The sequence below is a fragment of the Oncorhynchus nerka genome, linkage group LG28 (genome assembly GCF_034236695.1).
Source record: "Oncorhynchus nerka isolate Pitt River linkage group LG28, Oner_Uvic_2.0, whole genome shotgun sequence".
In the NCBI taxonomy this organism is placed as follows: Eukaryota; Metazoa; Chordata; class Actinopteri; order Salmoniformes; family Salmonidae; genus Oncorhynchus; species Oncorhynchus nerka.
The window spans coordinates 58,146,477-58,161,366 of record NC_088423.1 but is presented as its reverse complement, the minus strand read 5'-3'; positions in this window follow the sequence as shown (position 1 = coordinate 58,161,366).

Genomic DNA, 14,890 nt, shown 5'->3' with positions numbered 1-14,890 from the left:
GACCTTTATAACATGTTAAGGCTTAATTATGAACATAGTTTGACAAGTTTACTCGACATATAATATATACTTTCGACGTTTTGGTGCGCATCCACTTGAAATTTGCCTACATTTCGACCGAAATATGGCTAGTTTGAGAACCGAAAGACACAGACTTGAAAACTGAACGCTAATTTGGTGAGTATAATCCCTTCCAGGTCTTCTGATGGAAGAACAGCAAAGGTAAGGGAATATTTATGTGTTAATTTTGGGTTTCTGTCGACTCCAAGATAGAGGAGTCATTATGCTAATATGGGAGCGCCGACTCCCTATTATAGCCTAGTGAACGCAAAATGTAACGTTAAAAATAAATGTAACACAGCGATTGCATTTAGAATAAGTGTATCTTGCTATACATATGTAAAACATGCATATTTAGTCAAAGTTTATGATGTGTATTCCTTGTTAGCTGACGTTATCTGCCGGAGCTATTTCATTTCTCCTGACATTGCAGTAGCATTTTTTGAACGATGCATAATTGTAAACAGAGATTTATGGATATATATTGCAGATTATTGAAAAAAAAATGAATGTACTGTGTAACATGTTATATTACTGTCATCTGATGAAGATTTCAAAAGGTTAGTGAAATGATTTTTCTTTTAACCTCATAGTCCGCCCCTCCCCCCGCATGCGGTAGCGTAAATACAGCCTCAAGCTCATTACCATAACGCAACGTTAGCGATTTCTAAAAATCGCAAATGAAATGAAATAAATATGCCTGTTCTCAAGCTTATCCTTTTCTTAACAATCCTGTCGTCTCAGATTTTCAAAATATGCTTTAGAACCAGAGAAAATCACTAATTTGTGTAAGAGTGGTGATAGCTAGCTTAGCATTAGCGTTAGCATTTAGCACGCAACATATTCACAAAAACCAGCCAAGGAATCAAATAAAATAATTTACCTTTGAAGAACTTCAGATGTTTCAATGAGGAGACTCTCAGTTACATAGCAGATGTCCAGTTTTTCCTGAAAGATTCTTGTGTAGGACACATCGTTCCGTTTTGTTACTATGCATTTGGCTACCGAAACTGACCGAAAATTCAGTCACCTACATGTCGAACTTTTTTCCGAATTAACTCCATAATATCGACTGAAACATGGAAAACGTTGTTTGAATCAATCCTGAAGGTGGTTTGTCATATTTCTCTCCATTGAAAGCACCGTCCTTGTAGCCTGGTTTGTTCTGAGATTTGAATGGAAAAATACCGGGACCTGACTTTTGCGCACCAATTGCCACACAGACACCAAGGGGGACACTTGGCAATTGTAGTCTCTTATGGTCAATCTTCCAATGATATGCCTACAAATACGTCACAATGCTGCAAAGACCTTGGGGAAACAAGAGAAAGAGTCCGTTCATTCCTGTCGCATTCACAGCCATATAAGGCGATCATGGAAAACGTAGCCTCAGAAATCCTGTGCATTTCCTGGTCGGTCATACATCTTGGTTTTGCCCGAAGCATTTGTTCTAAGGGACTCACAGTGAAAATCTTTGCATTTCTGGAAACGTAAGACTGTCTTCTTTCCAAAACTATCAATTCCAAGCATATTCGAGCATCTTTTCGTGACAAAATATTGCGCTTAAAACGGGCACGTCTTTTTATCCAAAAATGAAATACTGCCCCTAGAGTCTTAACAGGTTAATCCTGCGTTTGTTGATTGCATATTTTTTCCTACTTGGCTATGCTAATGAGGTATGTCTGCGGTGGTGGTTGGACATAAATATGTGCTATGTTTTAAAAACAGTTTAATCATGGAAACCAATTACAATCTAATTCCCCTTCATCTCAACACTAGCCTCATCAAACATAAATTCCCCACAAATGACAGATCCAGATTCGTCCACTTCCTCTGTAGACATGCCTTCAGTCCTCCACAGGTCAGAACCTGGAATCGGCCCATAACGCACCATCTGTAGTGTCATTGATCTCTCCAGAGTCCTGGAAACAAGGCCTCGCACACAGGGAATTAGACAACAGCCGCATAAAATTAAAACAGTCATGCAGGTGGATACAGCCCAAAACACCACATTTTTCCATAAATACTGTCAACCCAATTTAGTTCAGAGAAGTATCCACCCCAGAGTTTCTGCCAACCCGTGAGCCAGGGTGGTCAAAACAGCTGAGGCTTCGGGCACTGATTCGTCCGGAGCTGTGCTACCTGGGATGTAAGACATGGTCCTGATTACCACGCCCACTTCCTCCTTTTATCTAATGCCATTCTATTCTGTCAGGTCTTCCAGCTGGTTGCTTCAGTCTGTTCTACAAAACCTTTAATAACACTTCTGGTATTCCTGCTAAAGCGCTGTTGATTACCATAACTATAATTAATCCAGTCCACGCTCTTATTGAGAGTAGACCCCCGGAAATGCTTAACTCTAATCCTGCTAGGATCTGATTTCTTGCCTTGAACTCATCCGGCACACCTCGTGGAACCCCAATGTTATCAATATATACTCTGTCGTCAAAAGACCCAGATGGAGCATCTCTTCTCTCTCGTTTGGCTAACTTCATGTCTTGGTATTGTATGAGTGTAAAAGGCATTCCTAACCAGTCCAATCAGTCGGCAATACTGACCACAAACTCATTCCCCCGCACAACCACCAGATGGCGACACTGGCCCATTTTATTTTATTGAAATCCCCAGAGTTCAACCAGCCTGTCAATTCAGACATGGTCTCGTCAGTGGTCATATTCTCTGTACTAACTTGGTTCCTGGGGATATAAATAGTGCAAATCAATACAACTGTCATTATCTGGCATTCCTGCTTTCATGAACAGCTTTACCATACATGCCATTCCCTTAGGGGAATTAATTCCGTTCAGTGGGAAAGGGATAGTTGTTAACTGGGGTTTAGCGTTCGCACAGGCATAACATTCTTCTTTAGCCACTGATCTGGCTGTATATTGAATCCATTCCAACCATAAGTTGGACTCCCCAAACCCAGTCTCCACCTCTATAACTTCTTTGAGGTCTTTGGTCTGAACTATTCGTACTGGTCCTTTACCCTGGATGATTACACTAGGAATAGCCGTTGTTTTAGAGGGATTGGTTGAACTTCGGCCAATCATATTCTCCTTATCGACACTAACTTCCGCCACCTGGAACGGTACCATAGTATCAGTTGAAAACTGGTCGAAGCCCACATACCATAACCCGAGGTCCTGAGTATTGACCGCCTTAATGTAAATTCGCACCTTTATACAATACTTCCTCTGCTCGGGAACACAGTCCAAAACGCCAACCCTTACTAAACTCCACCTGGTCCCAAATTGAGTGTATGGGTTTACGTAGCCATCCCTTTCAGTGTGAGCTATGACCTGTGTCCACGATCAATATGGGAACCTGCACTGATATCTCTTCTATTTTGGAACAAAATCCTCACCGTCTAAACCATGGGTCAAATTACCACTCTCCGCATATCTAGTAGGACGTGCGGATTCAGGAATACGTCACCCACGATAAGACAGCTCAGACGAACAGCTTCCATGTGAAACCCCACCCTTTCCCCGAGAACACATCACTTAGCAAGAGCCAGACACATCTTCACTTCTATGAACAAAAACAGGGGTGACAGGACAGGGAGGGTTACTTCATTCGAGAGATGGCCTGTTCTGTTAATTCCAGTTCTCCTCTCGAACACTGTTTATTTGTTCGATAGTGTAAATATGTATCTTACCCCCCCGCAGTGCGATATGAATCCGGGTGGCCCACGGGACTGGATTGAGTGTCTTCACCTGTAGTTCACCTGTAGTGCATAAACTCTTGGCCATACAGGTTTGGTTAATAAAACAGTTTCTTATTCGTCAAACCAATCAGCTAAAAAAAAAAATATTAGTTAATTATCCCGTAGGTCACATCCTATTCTAGAACACTATTTACCCATCCCCCTTTTGTTACCTGGCTCTGCCCAGGTAACAACCTTGCCTTATTCTTATACAATGACTTATAAGATTATCCTTAAGATTTAGTGAATTATCCTTATGTCTGAAATCAATTTAGGAGTGTCCCTTTCATTTTTCCACATGGCCAATTCTCGCTTTTGTCTCCACTCAGTAACTTATCTACACACTATGTTATCTTTGCTCGTCCTGGCCCCCCTTCTAAAACATCTCTGCTCTCCAACCTTCAAGGTCTCTGCAGTGCGGGGGAGGGCTCTTCTGCCTGCCCGTGGCTGTTTTTCACATTCCCAAATTTGAACTACATGCCTCACTGTTTGTCTTTCTAAACTCATGGATTTTCTTTTAGAAAGAACATGTCTATGAGCGGCTTTTCTCTAAAGTCCTTAATCAATCTATCTTAATCCTAACAATAATCCTAACTCATCATAGATGTCCTATATTCCTGTTAAATATAATACTATTTAAAAACTTATAATCTAATAAATGCTAACCATATTAAAAATCCTTCCTACACTAACAAGCCCTCTCCTTGGGGACCCTCAGTATTCTATCTGACAATAACATGGATTTAATGTGTTGCAAAGTGTGGAATAAAACTTTGGTCCTGGAAAACAGAGTAAAGCAGAACAAAGCATTCTTATAACCCATCTGGTCCTCTCAGCTATTCTTATCCAGCACCAGGTGGGCACCATGCCACCCTTCACGACAGGGAGAACAAACATACATGGGTCATCCTCAGTCAGTCTCATCCTCCCCTGGAAGCATGCTTCACCTCAGCCTCTCCAACTGGAGCATCAAGCAAAGGCATCATGCCTGAAGCCTTCACCACATCTGTAACAGACTTCTTAAAACACGGTATGATGCAGGCAGCACATCACATCAATAACAAATAATACAAGAATTAGGGTCAGAAATCCAGTAACCACCATACCAGTATACTTACCAAACCAGACTCCCAACCAGGTGGACAGTCAGACTCCTCTACCCCCGCCATGGTCCTCATCTCAGCAGATAGTGCATCAAGCCCATTAAGGCCCTTAGATATACTACCATCTGGACTGGTGTTATTAGGGATATACGTACAACATTGTTCACCGAACATCTTGCAGACTCCCCCCTGACTAGCAAGAAGCATATCCTAAGCAAGTCTATTCTGTATAAGACAGCCACAATTTGTCCCTACCATCAAAACCAGTCTCCGTGCCTAATTGATCAATAGCTGAATAGTCTAACATTAATTACCTGAATGGGATTTTTAACACAGTGGTGGCAGGTTCGGTCCAGGGGTGGTAGAGGAGTGTGTCTGGCCCTGGTTCGTGTGGGACCTCTGGTTTTGGCAGTACCTTAATAGGAAACACACCCACCGTGGCTGTCCCGGTCCTTTGTAGTCCGGGGGTGTAAGTGCCTGCATCAGAGAGCTTAATAGTTTTGATGGTTAGTAGGATTTCATCACCTTTACAAAGTTCAACAGTGCTCCCAGGTTTCCCCCATATCATGGAAAACCTATCCACCTTTGTGGGATTCCCTATGCTATAAGGATATCCTCTTCTCCAGTCCCAGAACTGTCCCAAGTTGGTTATCATGTAATCCCCATACGGACACCCTCCCCCATTACACAGGTAATGTCCCCCGTCTTTTGACACTCCTGTACACGGGTGTTAAAATCAAACAAAAATACCTCAATTTCTTCCCTGCCCTGTTGGCTCAAAATATGTTATCTTCCCCTATTTATTCTCAATAATGAATATGACTTCCTCTCTGTTACAATACCAACTCCCTAATGGCCTATTCAAAAAACTTCACAGCTCATGTTATAAGACGGAATCCTGAACCCCTTTCTCATTTGTGGCTCAAACAGTAATTCTAAGCCCTCAACCAAAACTGCTTCATTTCTAATGAATTTACCTTAAAACTAGTAACTCAATATGACCCCATTCATTATACAAATGACTCTCCCCCGAGGCTGATCAGACCTCAGAAGCCAGTCATGATAAGGTCAAAAGGTCATACCATATTAGACATAAAGATCCCTTTATCCTTACAATAGAAATAGTCACCTGTGTGAGCGTGCCTCTAAAACCTAATGATAATTCCCTTTTGACTCAAATCAATAATCATAAGTTTTAAACATCGTCTACGGATATGTTTACTTAAATGACCATGCTACCTTTAGATACAATTAACCCGATAACATTATTATTCAATGCATTACTTTTTCTCTCTGCCGCAAATGTCGTACATTTCGCAGTGTAAGGAATCCGTAATTTAATCCCCGATATTTAATAAATATGCATTCGCATTCTCTCATGGCTCCTTTAATTTACTTATTTTGGTTAACTCTCATCCGTTCCGGAACAAAGAGTTCTATCTAAAACCGCCAGAACACACTGTTCAAGTTTAATCAACCCCTAAAATTGACCATAACCAATAAACAAATAACCAAAACATTTTTATATCAAATTCTTAAGAGTTACTCGAAACCCCGATACACACACTAACAGCCATACATTTTGCTCCGTTATCCCCAGTCCCTGGTGACAAAAGTGTCTCGCTAGTGGCGTCATCATCAAACGCTCAACCTGCCAATTCGTAGCGACTTCAAATGAATTGTAAATAATTCTTGTTCGATTAACCAAACCTAATTTATCACATCTGTTCAAATCCTGAATTATAATTTACCACCCCAACCAACATCTCTAAATTCGCCAATTTTATAAAAGCTTTTCGATGGGCATAAATCATAATTGTTTCTTTGTTATCATTTAGAATCCATTTTGCTCTAAATACCTGTCTCGTCTTTGACTTAGTATTTTAATTACAACTCTATTCCCAATACGTTATTCACTTGTCTAATTACAAACTCAGACTAGCATTAGTGAGTGCACGCCTTAAAAATGCCTTGTCTCTGGGAACGTGGAAATCCCCTTAACCCAAACGTTTACTACAAAAACAAAACCTAATAATTATGATAATCCCCTCACATCATTTGTTTTAAATCCCTTGAAGTATCATGTAACTTATTTTTCTATCTTCGAATTGTCGTCCCACAATATTTTTTCCACTGTCATACACTCAAACCACTGTGATTACCGTGCACTGTCCCTTTAAGATATGACTTTTCATTTGTTACCCACAATGAGAACGGAAAACAGATCGTTTTTAGAATACGTTACTTTTTTGTTCAAATTCACTGGCGTTACCTTAACCAAAAATCAATAATCAGAAAAACAATCACAACTTCTTACGATTAAACTATTCTTACCTAATTTATAGTCCAAAGCGTTGCACTATATAGCCCCATTGAGTGTCTAGCAATTCCGTTGCTGGCCATAGCCACAAATCTGCCCGCCTTTGTAAAATATATATTCCCTATTCAGATTGAGTTCAGTTTTAAATTCTAATCATCAGAGTAAACCCAACCGAACTTCTCAACTTACTATACCCTAACATTTAAACGCCCCATGTTTTTTTTTTTTTTTTCAACTTCTCATATTCCAAACAGCCCGAAATTATCGTATCTCTCCGTTATCCCCTATTTAACTTTAGGTAACTCTCTCTTCTATGATACATTTATCTGAATACGACTCCCATCTCAATACATTATTCCACCAGATCATTTTGGGCGAAATAGCGTTTTACGTCGAAATTGTCTCGCCGTTATTTTTAATGACTTCTTTTATCAATTCTATCTAGAACACATAATATCCGTTCAGTTATATCTTTTGCAAACACTGGCGACAGGCAAAACAGGCAAAACATGCAAATAGGTCAATTACGATCTAAAAATCAATTTTAGTTAAAACGCCTCGGCCGGGAACCGAACCGTGGATTACCGTTGGTGAGACTGTTGCTCTCGCCACTATACTACCAGCGCTCTGAATTTGACCGAGACTCTCCGCAAATATACCCATTTTTACAGTTATCTGTAATTGTTACTCCGACATCTAGACAACAGAAAATAGCCCAAATTTAAACGCCCAAAGTTTTCCCTCAGTTCCCTTTCTTTACTCGATTGTCGCCTCTGACTTCCCCACAGTTAAATTACAACCTGTTGACGATTTTTTTGTGGGGTGCTACACTCCCGGGCGAAATGTCCAATTTTGTTACAATTAAAACATATTGTATTTTTCTTTTGACTCACCTTATTTGTTTTACTCGACTTTATTTCCTTCTCTAACTTCATTTTACCTCTCTTAGTTACCGCGGGATCCACATACTTGGGTGGTAATTTCACCGGTTGCTCCAGCAGCCGTATTCTTGTAATCACAAATTCGTCGACTGGATTATCTCTGCATTGTTGGTATAATCGAGGAAGATATAGTTTGTTACCCTCACGCCCACCCAATTGGTTAACTTCTCTATCTGCGGGAACGGTGGGTAGTGTCTCTCGAACCTTGTTAAATTTAATCTCTTTTTCGGCGCGTCCCATTCTCTTTTTTGCTTCCGAAAGCCAAACTCCGGCTGTGTATAACCCCTGTTTATTCTGCTTTTTCACATTATTACCACATTCCTTATGTATCTGTTTTATAAGGGATTCCAGCTTTTCTACATTTAGACGGCCATCAAAATCGTATTTTTTTTTCCATCTTAGACAGAAATCGATGTTTCTCTTGTCTTTCTGTGCCATGTAACGCTCGTCTCCCGTCAGTTCTGTGGCTTCTTTCGAGGCATTTCTCCCCATTCTTAATCCTTACCGTTACTAGTAGCTATGGTCTTTAAACACTTATCTATGCCCTTCTATATAATTTTAAATTCTATGTGCGTGCAGTTCTATAAACTTGTAATTTACCGTTACTTAGTTACTTCTAGTTACTATTCTGTCTGCCTATGTGTGTGTCCCTTTAAAAATAATCAGTATGTATTTTCCATCCTGTGAACCGCGTCCATAGAAGACTTTTGAATCGGACATCACATTTCACCCATATGATATTCCTTTTGGGACTTTCAACGTAAAATGTCTCAAATCTCACTACTCTAGACTAATCACTTATCTTTTGATATTAATTTCTTTCAGCATTGTACAGGTTCATTTATTCTGTTCGCCTAGAATTACCCTGCCTTCTCACCAAGCCTAATTTATCCTCACCTGTTTTAACATATCTATCTGCTACTTTCCACAGTCAGCTTCCCATATACAGATAGACTATTAGGTAAAAACTTTATTTAGGTATGTTTATTGAATTATTGGCCATCCTATTTGTACGGAACAAGCGTCCTAATTCTCCAATGCGTACTATATCACTCCTTAATAATCCTTGGCTTGCAAAACCAGGCCGTATTAAGCTCTAGTTTATTTGTTGGTAGCGCACCTTACCTCAGGTCAATTTCGGAGCTGCTTCCATTTTATCGATATCCTGGTTAATACCCCCGGTAGAAACCCATTTTATTTGTTCGGAATATTCAAGCTCCTATTATTGATCAAATTCAACTCCTTCATAACATTTTAATCAATAAATATCCTAAATAATCCCTCCCAAATTCGAGAATAAAGGCTACTTTACCTGCTGCCGACTGGGATAAGCATTGTTCGTTTGAATCTTGTCACCCTCTCTGTCCTCTGTGATAATACGCAGGCCTGTTTCAATTTTAACCTCAATTCAGAGGTCAGGTCTTTAGTAAAACGAGTCAAAAACTTGTCCGTGCACGATTTTCCAGCGTACTACCCCAAGGCACAGTGAGAGATATTTAGATCCGGCACATCGAAGGACCAAATTGATAGAGGAATTCTAAATTCCTTTATGCTTTAATTGCCAAAACCAATTTCGCACTCGTTTCTAATTCATTAATGATGTGTAAGTTTATTAATTATGCATGAAGTAGATCGAGACCAGTCTTAAAAGCCAGGTAAGAGCGTTTAATTCCAGAGAGTACTGAAGCATACACATTTTTCCACAGGTTATAAACTGAACATGACATCATCAGTTTATCCCCCCTCTCTCCGATTCTCACAAGAGCCCATTGTTCATCAGGCCTGGAACGTCTCCCAGACATTTCTTATCTGTCGGACAAGCCATAGCCTCGCTCCTCCGTTAACTTCCCAAGAGGCCCAGACAATTAATTAATTCTGCTTACATTTTCAGTAACAGCTTAACCAATAACTTTTACTTTTCATACCATAACATAATAGTATTAGAATAAATGGTTCTAATCAATAATGTATACATAATTAATCATCTAAACTATAATTTCCTCTAACAATAAGTACTCTACATATGCAGAAGATGAAACAGAGGACTGGCCCAAAGATGGGTCATATGTAAACATTCTATTGTACGGCAGAATAACTGCTAGATCCGTAACGGAGGACAGTCAGTACCTCAAGAGTAGGTATTGGTTGAAGATGGAAGACAGGCAGGAGGTTAGCTATGGCATGATACATATGTGTATATATGATGATGTGTATATATTTCTATATGTATATATATACATACACACATATATATATATATTGTTTATTATTATTATTATTTATTTTTTAAGCCCGTCACATCTATGAATGTGGAATGTCATTGGTTAATTTGGAAAACAAGAAATCTTAATAAAACTTTCAATTGAAAAAAAAAGAAATGTAACACTTTAGAGTACTTCAACATCGGATACATTGCAAGTTGAGGGATTTTTACAAAAGTAGCCGGGCTATAGAAAGTATATTTTTCTGCTAATAGGAAACATTTGCATGATGGGCTACACTTGCTACAGTTGTGAAGACACAGCATCTTGTTAACATATGGTTTACATTCTTTGTTGTAACCACAATGTCACACAATTTGTATCTACCTTTCCAATTACTTTTAGAGTTTGGGATTTGCAAATGTGAACTTTTCATTATTAGTTATATTGTTTAATTTGAACATGAAGACTTTCATTCTTTAAATTGTTGTTTTTTGTAGGATGCTACATATTTGACCAGTTGTAATTGTAAGTAGGCCTAATAAATCCTACATCTATTAGGCTGGTAAGCCTCATAGCCAGTTAAGTTATTATACACTGCTCAAAAAAATTAAGGGAACACTAAAATAACACATCCTAGATCTGAATGAATAAAATATTCTTATTAAATACTTTTTTCTTTACATGGTTGAATGTGCTGACAACAAAATCACACAAAAATGATCAATGGAAATCAAATTTTTGAGCTGACACATGCACATTTGTGGCCTGTTGGAGGTCATTTTGCAGGGCTCTGGCAGTGCTCCTCCTGCTCCTCCTTGCACAAAGTCGGAGGTAGCGGTCCTGCTGCTGGGTTGTTGCCCTCCTACGGCCTCCTCCACGTCTCCTGATGTACTGGCCTATCTCCTGGTAGCGCCTCCATGCTCTGGACACTACGTTGACAGACACAGCAAACCTTCTTGCCACAGCTCGCATTGATGTGCCATCCTGGATGAGCTGCACTACCTGAGCCACTTGTGTGGGTTGTAGACTCTGTCTCATGCTACCACTAGAGTGAAAGCACCGCCAGCATTCAAAAGTGACCAAAACATCAGCCAGGAAGCATAGGAACTGAGAAGTGGTCTGTGGTCACCACCTGCAGAACCACTGCTTTATTGGGGGTGTCTTGATAATTGCCTATAATTTCCACCTGTTGTCTATTCCATTTGCCCAACAGCATGTGAAATTTATTGTCAATCAGTGTTGCTTCCGATAGCGTCCTGGACTTCGGGCTGAGGTTTCGAAACCTGCTCCTTGCTTGTTTCATTACATTACTATGCCGGTCTCAGAGCAAATAGCCTGGATTGTTACTCTCATCTCATTCCTCCTCCAGCCTGAGTGGCTGGCTGGTGGGCGTGCTGGCAGGATGTACTGACTCCTTGCTGTCCCCAGTCCACCTGGCCGTGCTGCTGCTCTAGTTTCAACTGTTCTGCTTGCGGCTATGGAACCCTGACCTGTTCACCGGGCATGCTACCTGTCCCAGACCTGCTATTTTCAACTCTCAAGAGACAGCAGGAGCGGTAGAGATACTCTTAATGATCGGCTATGAAAAGCCAACTGACATTTACTCCTGAGGTGCTGACTTGTTGCACCCTTGACAACTACTGTGATTATTATTATTTGACCATGCTGGTCATTTATGAACATTTGAACATCTTAGCCATGTTCTGTTATAATCTCCACCTGGCACAGCCAGAAGAGAACTGGCCACCCCTCATAGCCTGGTTCCTCTCTAGGTTTCTTCCTAGGTGTTGGCCTTTCTAGGGAGTTTTTCCTAGCCACCGTGCTTCTACACCTGCATTTGCTTGCTGTTTGGGGTTTTAGGCTGGATTTCTGTACAGCACTTTGAGATATCAGCTGATGTAAGAAGGGCTATATAAATACATTTAATTTGATTTTATATTCTGTGTATATGAATTACAAATCAGCCTTTACTTAAATCAATGTTTCTAGTCTATCGCATAGTTATAATGTGTAATCATTGATATGCATAGGAAGTGTAGTGTACTGGTTGTTTTCTGTATATATGAATCATGTTTGATTGGGGACACTGCCCTGTGTAGGGTGCCGTCTTTCGGATGGGACGTTAAACGGGTGTCCTGACTCTCTGAGGTCATTAAAGATCCCATGGCACTTATCGTAAGAGTAGGGGTGTTAACCCCGGTGTCCTGGCTAAATTCCCAATCTGGCCCTCAAACCATCATGGTCACCTAATAATCCCCAGTTTACAATTGGCTCATTAATCCCCCTCCTCTCCCCTGTAACTATTCCCCAGGTCGTTGCTGCAAATGAGAACGTGTTCTCAGTCAACTTACCTGGTAAAATAACAGATAAATAAAAAATAAATAAATAAAATGTTTCTAGTCTATTGCATCATTGCAGTGTGTAATCATTGATGTCCCAGGAGCAGGTGTGGTAAACACTGTTGAAGTGTATAATTGTTATACATACATGCACAGCATCATTCAAAGAATGGAGTTTGATATACCTGTTATTGGATATGACTGGGGAAAAAAACTAGCTAAATATGCACAATCATTAACTAACATATTCCTCTCAATTGTACTGACTCGTTATGATGTTAAAATTACTTACATTTGCTTCCACCATAATGTGGATTAGCTGAAAAAAAAAATCACTGTCAAATTCGTCATTGGAACCACATGATATGATTGGCCATATAAAAACTTTTGGCACCCAAATGCATAATGGTGCTCTAACTGTGGTGGTCTGGAGCAATGAAGCCATGACACTGGGTACTTCTAAGTTCCGCAGTGTAAGCTCACAACTTTTAAAGATGGAACCACTGTAGGCAGCAGCCTCTCTGTGTTAGTGATTGCTGTTAAGCAGTTTGATGGCCATGAGATAGAAGCTGTATTTCAATCTCTGTTCCAGCTTTGATCCACATGTACTGACCTCGCCTTCTAGATGATAGCGGTGTGAACAGGCAGTGACTCGGGTGGTTATTGTCCTTGATGATCTTTTTGGCCTTCCTGTGACATCAGGTGCTGTAGGTGTCAGGGAAGACAGGTAGTTTGTCCCCGGTGATGCGTTGTTTGTGATGTGTACCACCCTCTGGAGAGCCTTGCGGTTGAGGGTGGTGCAGTTGCCATACCAGCTGGTGATAAAGCCCGACAAGATGCTCTTGATTGTGCATCTGTAAAAGTTTGTCAGGGTTTCGGGTGACAAGCCACATTTCTTCAGCCTCCTCAGGTTAAAGAGGTGCTGTTGCGCCTTCTTCACCACACTGTTTATGTGGGTGGACCATTTCAGTTTGTTTGTGATGTGTACGCCCTGGAACTTAACAGTTTACACTTAATCCACTGCTGTCCCTTCGATGTGGATAGGAGGTGCTCCCTCCACGGTCATCTCTGTTGTTTTGTGAATTAGAATTCAAGGTACACATAATCAGCATGGCTACCACAGTATACTGCAGAGATATGCTATCCCATCTTGTTTTGCACTTAGTGGGACTATCACTAGTTTTTCAACAGGACAGTGACGTAAAACACACATCCAGACTGTATAAGGGCATTTTGACCAAAGAGAGTGCTGTATCAGATGACCTGGCCTCCACCATCACCCAACCTCAACCCAAATTTAGATGGTTTCAAGACATTTGGAAAAGCATTCCTCATGAAGCAGATTGAGTGAATGCCAACAGTGCGCAAAGCTGTCATCAAAGCAGAGGGTTGGCTACTTTGAAGAATCTAAAATATATTTTTATTTTACTACAATGTAGAAAGTAGTACACATTTTTTTTTTTACTTGAATGAGTAGGTGTGTCCAAACTTTTGACTGGTGCTGTACTACCGTTCAAAAGTATGGGGTCTCTTAGAAATGTCCTTGTTTTTGAAAGAAAATCACATTATCGATCAGAAATACAGTGTAGACGTTAATGTTGTAAATTACTATTGTGGCTGGAAAAAGCAGATTTTTAATGGAATATATAAATGAGCAAGAGGATAAGGACATTAGAGTGTATAGTTTGAGAAACAGATGCCTCACAAGTCCTCAACTGGCAGCTTCATTAAATAGTACCCACAAAACACCAGTTTCAACGTCAACAGTGATGAGGCGACTCCGGGATACTGGCTTTCTAGGCAGAGTTGCAAAGAAAAAGCCAATAAACTGGCCAATAAAAAGAAAAGATTAAGATGGGCAAAAGAACACAGAGACTGGACAGAGGAACTCTGTCTCGAAGGCCAGCATCCCAGAGTCGCCTCTTCACTGTTGATGTTGAGACTGGTGTTTTGCGGGTACTATTTAATGAAGCTGCCAGTTGAAGCCTTGTGAGGCATCTGTTTCTCAAACTAGACGCTCTAATGTACTTGTCTTGCTCAGTTGTGCACTGGGGCCTCCCACTTCTCTTTCTATTGTGGTTAGAGCCAGTTTGCTCTGTTCTCTGAAGGGAATAGTACACAGCATTGTACGAGATCTTAAGTTTCTTAGCAATTTCTCGCATGGAATAGCCTTCATTTCTCAGAACAAGAATAGACTGACGAGTTTCAGAAGAA